Raw genomic sequence first — 6398 nt, forward strand, 5'->3', positions numbered from 1 at the left:
ATCGATCGAGATATACTCAGTAGACAACATGATTAGAGAATCCTAATAACCTGTCAGAATAACATGTTGGAATGTATACTAAAAGTCTAGCTTTTGTAAACATTTATTTTGAAATAAAGAATCACATTGGTCAAAAATATCTACATTTATGTTAAGTGTAGTTGTTCAATTAATTTATATCGTAGATAACATGGTGTGTGGTGTCACACACAGAAGATCATGTTATCAGTTCTTTATAAATTATAAACAGTTGCTCACGACTAAGATGGAAAGGAACAAACTGTCGGTAAAGTCTTAGTGTGATTAGGGATTAGTTTATCATTGCACTAGTACACTCTAAGTGTATTGAGTATGACCATTTTAGATAAGTTCTTTTTATACTGACTTGATAAAAGAACTAGACCTTAGTTATGATGGAAGTGTGTGCTTTTAATCCTAATATAATAACAAATACATATATTTAGTATTTATTTCTTTAACTTATCAATGGGTGAGATTTAGCTCGATAAATCAATAAGCCCGATAAGTTGGGAAATGATATTACTTATAGTGTATGTTGTTGATTATAGAAGGAAACTGTGTCCTAGTAATCTAGGTTGAGAATGACCCCAAGAGGAGCTCATAAGGATTGTCATGTTAAATCCTGCAGGTGGACTTAGTCCGACATGACGATGAGGTTGAGTAGTACTACTCTTGGACTAAGATATTAATTAAGTGAGTTGTCAGTAACTCATTTAATTAGTGAGCATTCGACATCTTAAACACAGGGAGACTAACCCACTCATAATAAGAAGGAGCCCAAAATGTAATTTGGGATTGGTGCGGTAGTTCAATAATAATTCTTTAGTGGTATGAATTATTATTGATGAAATTAAGTTGTGTGTTCGGGGTGAGCACGGGAAGCTTATTTTCATCGGGAAACCAAAATCAATTCCTCCTCTTAGTCCCTATCGTAGCCTCTTGTATATAGAGATTTATACCCACCACATACCCACTTCTTACCCAACCCAAGGGGGCCCACCAAGCTAGCTTGGAACCCAAGCTAAGGCCGGCCAAGACCAAGTGGTTGAGCCAAGTTGGTGGCCGGCCAATGCTTGGAATCCAAGCATGATGTGGCCGACCACATCACATTAAAAGGGATTTTATTTATAAATTTTTCTTATGTGGATTCCATGTTTTTAAAAGAGAGTTTAAAATTTAAATATTTCCTTTTATAGCTTTCTACAAAAGATTAAGAAAAGATTTAAAATCTTTCCTTATTTGTAGATTGAAAGAAAATGATAATTTGAAAATGCAAGTAGATATTTTGAAAAATCATGCATGTTCAAATAATCAACATATTAGAAAGTTTTATGGATTAAATTGGTATCTTAGATACCATAAGGGACAAATTAGAAATATTTCAAAGAAATATGTCCCTAAGAAATATCTAATTAATCTAGTTGGCTGGAACCTATATTGGGTTCTTAAGTCTTGCCTTACTTGAATCTATATCGGGAGAGAGCCGACGGGTTTGGTGCGTCCGAGGGATGAAGAGCTGCGGATGAGTACGCTGGCAGACGAAAAGGAAGCGCACGACGATTCCGAGGGATGAGAAGCCGGAGCGGAAGCCTACTCGAGAAGCCCGGAAGTTGGGTTCGGGTGAGCTTTATTCCGGATGGCTGAGATCACCCAAGCAAGCGGAGTTGGAGCGGAAGACCCGGACCGAGGCGAGCTGAACCAGAGCAGAGGGCCCAGACTGAAAAAGTCAACGAGGTTGACTTTAAGGGTTCGGGCTCCCAGAACCGAGTTTCTATCCACTCGACGTGGATGTTGACCGTTGCGTCGGAGATAAGCTTTTATCCCGCTCCAGGCACCTAGAACCCTTCCAGGTGCCACGACTAAGGCTATAAATATAGCCTTGGTCCAAGAAGCTAAACACAACAAGAAATTTGATATTCGACACTTGTACGCTTCTCTTGTTTAGTTTAGCTTCTCATTTCTGTGCTTGAATGATATAAGAGGCTTCTCCGCCTGAAGGAGATATCTATTGCACTTCAACTTCCTTGGATTAACAACCTCCCCAGTTGTAACCAAATAAACTCTTGTGCCTCTTCCTTTTAGTTTATTGCTTTTAATTATTTATGCAAGTGTTATTTTAAAAGTCCAAGAAGGGTTTTATTTTTATATTTGTGTAGGGCTATTCAACCCCTCCGACAGTCAGCCACCAACGGTCCCCAACAAAAATGACATGCATAGAAATTTAGTTTAAGTGCGATTTTGAAACCCAAAATAGGTTTCTTCCAACTGGATTAATAAAAAATTTTCTAGGGATATATTTTGATGATAATTTTATAATTTGACCCTTATGATTCTAAAATACCAATTTAGTCCTTGATATTTTTTTAAAATTTTAAATAGTGATATTTAAACATGCAGAATTCTTTAGATTCTTTATTTCTATTTCTATTTTTATTTTTTTTATTTTCAATTTTTAGTTTGTCAAAATCTTCTAATCGACAAGATGTTGCTAAAGTTCATTTTAATTCATTATTTTTTCTAATAATTTTTTATTATCAATTTTTAATTTATAGGAATTTTTTGATAACATTTTTATAAATTAAAATAACTGGTCAGGAGGTAGAGACTGTACCTGATTTACCTTGTTGATCCCTTTATCTGAAGCTCCCCCTGTAGTGCTGCTTCTTTCTGATGTTACTTCTGTTGGTTGGTCCTAGGAAAATCGTACCGGTTCCACTGTACAAAAATTTTATACAAGTCTTGAACTTTTCCTAACAACCTATTGTGTTCTTTACAAATTAAATTCGGAATCGCAAACGAAACTTAACAATATTGATTCTAAATTTAACTTATCTGTTCTTAATGGTTTAGACTTAGATCGCAAACGATGCTTAACATTATTGATCCAAATCTACCTATGTTATAAATTCAATTAAATATTAATTTCTAAAATTGGCTTCCAGGTTAAAAATGGCGAGGCACTAGGCCTTCTTGGATATGGGAGCAACCACCACTTCCTAGACAAAACCTTTTAAAGAAATTTAATATTTAATTTCCTTATATAACTCTAGGTTTAACCAAAAGGAACAATCGAATCACAAGATCGAAAAACAAAACAAAAGAAACACAACATCGAATATCTAACCCGAAAATCTAGAATCACTAGCCTCTTGTGTTTGGAATTCATACAAAGAAAAACTAGTATGATGCGGAAAATAATTACTAGTTATATCTTTCTTTGTAAGTAAACAACCTCTTGATCTTCTACCGTATTCCTCTTCTAATCTCGGATGTTGTGTGGGCAACGATCTTCCGAGATGAGAACCACCCAAGCCCTTCTTTCTTCTTTACCAAGTTTCGGCCACCAAAGCTCCTCCAAGGATGTAGCGGTCCGGCCACCAACCTTTAAGCTCCAAGGGATGGAAGAGCAAAGCCTCCTTTCTCTCCTTCTTCTCCTAGCTAGAACTGGCCACCAACAAGAGCTCCAATAGATGGATGAACCGACCACTAAAGAAGAATAGAAGAGGAGGATATGGCCGGCCACACCAAGGAAGGGGAGAAGAGAGGAAAATAGAATAGAATTGTTAGACATGAAGGCACCCCTACCCTCTCTTTTATAATCCTTGGTCTTGGCAAATAAGAAAAATTTAAATAAAACCTTTCTTAATTTCTTTGCCATGAAAAGAAAATTTTAATTAATTAAAATCAAATTCTTTTTCTTAAACCATATGGCCGGCCACCTTAAAGCTCCAAACAAGGAAAGTTTAAACAACACAAGAATTAAAACTTCCTAATTTGTTTCTAGAAATTTTAATAAAAATTTCTCTAACAATTTTTCCCTTCATGGTTGGTTATAAAAGGAAGTTTGATAAATTAAAATCTCTCTTATTAAAACATGTGGATGATTTCCAAAAAGGAAAGTTTTCTCTAAAATTAAAATCTCCTTTCAATCTACAAATAAGGAAAGATATTTAATCTTTCTCTTAATCTTTTGTAGAAAACTATAAAAGGAAATATTTAATTTTTTAAACTCTTCTTTTAAATCATTGCTTCCACATAAGGAAAGATTTTAAACAAATAAAAAATCCTTTTAATATGATGTGGCCGGCCACACCAAGCTTGGGTTCAAGCTATGGCCACACCATCTTACTCATCCTAATTGCTTTGGCCGGCCCAAACTTGGGTTCCAAGCTTGCTTGGCCGACCCCATTAGGATTGGTATAAGGTGGGTAAGAAGTGGGTATGTGGTGGGTATAATTCTCTATATACAAGAGGCTACGATAGGGGCCGAGAGGAGAAATTAGTTTTGGTCTCCCGATGAAATTAAGCTTCCCGTGTTCGCCCCGAACACCCAACTTAATTTCATCAATAATAATTCATTCCACTAAAAAATTATTATTGAACTACCGCACTAATCCCAAATTACATTTTGGGCTCCTTCTTATTATGAGTGTGTTAGTCTCCCTGTGTTTAAGATGTCAAATGCCCACTAATTAAATGAGTTACTGACAACTCACTTAATTAATATCTCAATCCAAGAGTAGTACCACTCATCCTTATCATCATGTCGTACTAAGTCCACCTGCTGGGTTTAACATGACAATCCTTATGAGCTCCTCTTGGGGGCATTATCAACCTAGATTACTAGGACACAGTTTCCTTCTTTAATCAACAACACACACTATAAGTAATATCATTTCCCAACTTATATGGCCTATTGATTTATCGAGCTAAATCTCACCCTTTGATAAGTCAAAGAAATAAATATTAAATATATGTGTTTGTTATTATATTAGGATTAAGAGCACACACTTTCATAATAACTAAGGTCTTGTTCTTTTATTAAGTCAGTATAAAATGAACTTACCTTAAATGGTCATGCTCAATACACTTAGAGTGTACTAGTGTAATTTATTAGTCAAGATAAACTAATACCTAATTACACTACGACTATTCGAATGGTTTATTCCTTTCCATCTCAGTCGTGAGCTACTGTTTATAATTTATAAAGAACCGATAACATAACCTTCTGTGTGTGACACCACACACCATATTATCTACAATATAAATTAATTGAACAACTACATTTAGCATATAAATATAGACATTTTGACCAATGTGATTCTTTATTTCAAAACAAATGTTTACAAAAGCTAGGCTTTTAGTATATACTCTAACAATTTTCCACTTATACTAAAACACTAAGCTGTCATATCTGCTGCCATACATCTGATTCTCAAACCTTCAACATGTCCATCAAAAGCTCTTGCCTTAAGGACCTTAGAGAAAAGATCTGTCAGGTTATCATCTGATGTAATCTAGGCGGCAACAACTTCTCCTCGTTATACGATGTCTCGTATTGGGTGGTACTTGCACTCTATTGTGTTTACTTGCCTTATGGGCTCGTGGTTCCTTCGAGTTTGCTTACTACACCAAATAATTTTGGGCAAATCAGGAATCACATCTAAATCCATCATGAAGTTACTGATCCATTCAGCTTCTATGGCTGCCTCAGAGGCTGTTATATACTTAGCTTCCATAGTGGAGTCCGAAAAAGCACCTATGCTTAACACTCCTCCATTGTTATGGCTTCACCTCCTAAAGTAAACACAAAACCCTGAGGTTGACTTACTATTGTCCTTATCAGATTGGAAGTCGGAATCCTTATAACCCACAGGGAGCAAATCATCTGCCTAGCATATAATCTCTAGTCCTTTTAATATATGCTTTACAGCAGTCCAATGTCCTTGTCCAGGGTTACTTTGATATCTGCTATCTATGCCTACAGTAAAACAGATATCCGGTCTCGTACACAACATAACATACATTAGGCTTTCAACAGCTGAAGCATAAGGAACTGCCTTCATGTCTTCTATCTTCTTTGATATCTTCGGAGACATCTCTTTAGATAAAACTACTCCATGCCTAAAAGGTAGAAAACCTTTTTTAGAGTCTTGCATGCTAAAACGAGCTCGGATTGTATCGATATATGAAGCTTGGGATAAGCACAACATCTTTTTCTCCTTATCACTTTGATCCCAAGAATATGTGCGCATTTTTCTAAGTCCTTCATATCGAATTGTTTGGACAACCATACCCTTACTTCTGACAACACTTTGATATTGTTTCTAACTACCAAATATGTCATCTACGTATAGAAAAAGAAATACCACCACGTTTCCATCACACTTCTTGTATACATAAGACTCATCCGGACACTGAATAAATCCATAGGTCTGGATTACTTCATTAAACCGGATGTTCCAAGACCTTGAAGCTTTGCTTTAGTCCATAAATAGATCGATTAAGCTTACATACTAGATGCTCTTTGCCCTTCGCAATGAACCCCTCTGGTTGCTTCATATGGATGCTTTCTTCAAGATTTCCATTTAGAAAAG

The sequence above is a fragment of the Zingiber officinale genome, chromosome 7A (assembly GCF_018446385.1).
Source record: "Zingiber officinale cultivar Zhangliang chromosome 7A, Zo_v1.1, whole genome shotgun sequence".
Classification (NCBI taxonomy): domain Eukaryota; kingdom Viridiplantae; phylum Streptophyta; class Magnoliopsida; order Zingiberales; family Zingiberaceae; genus Zingiber; species Zingiber officinale.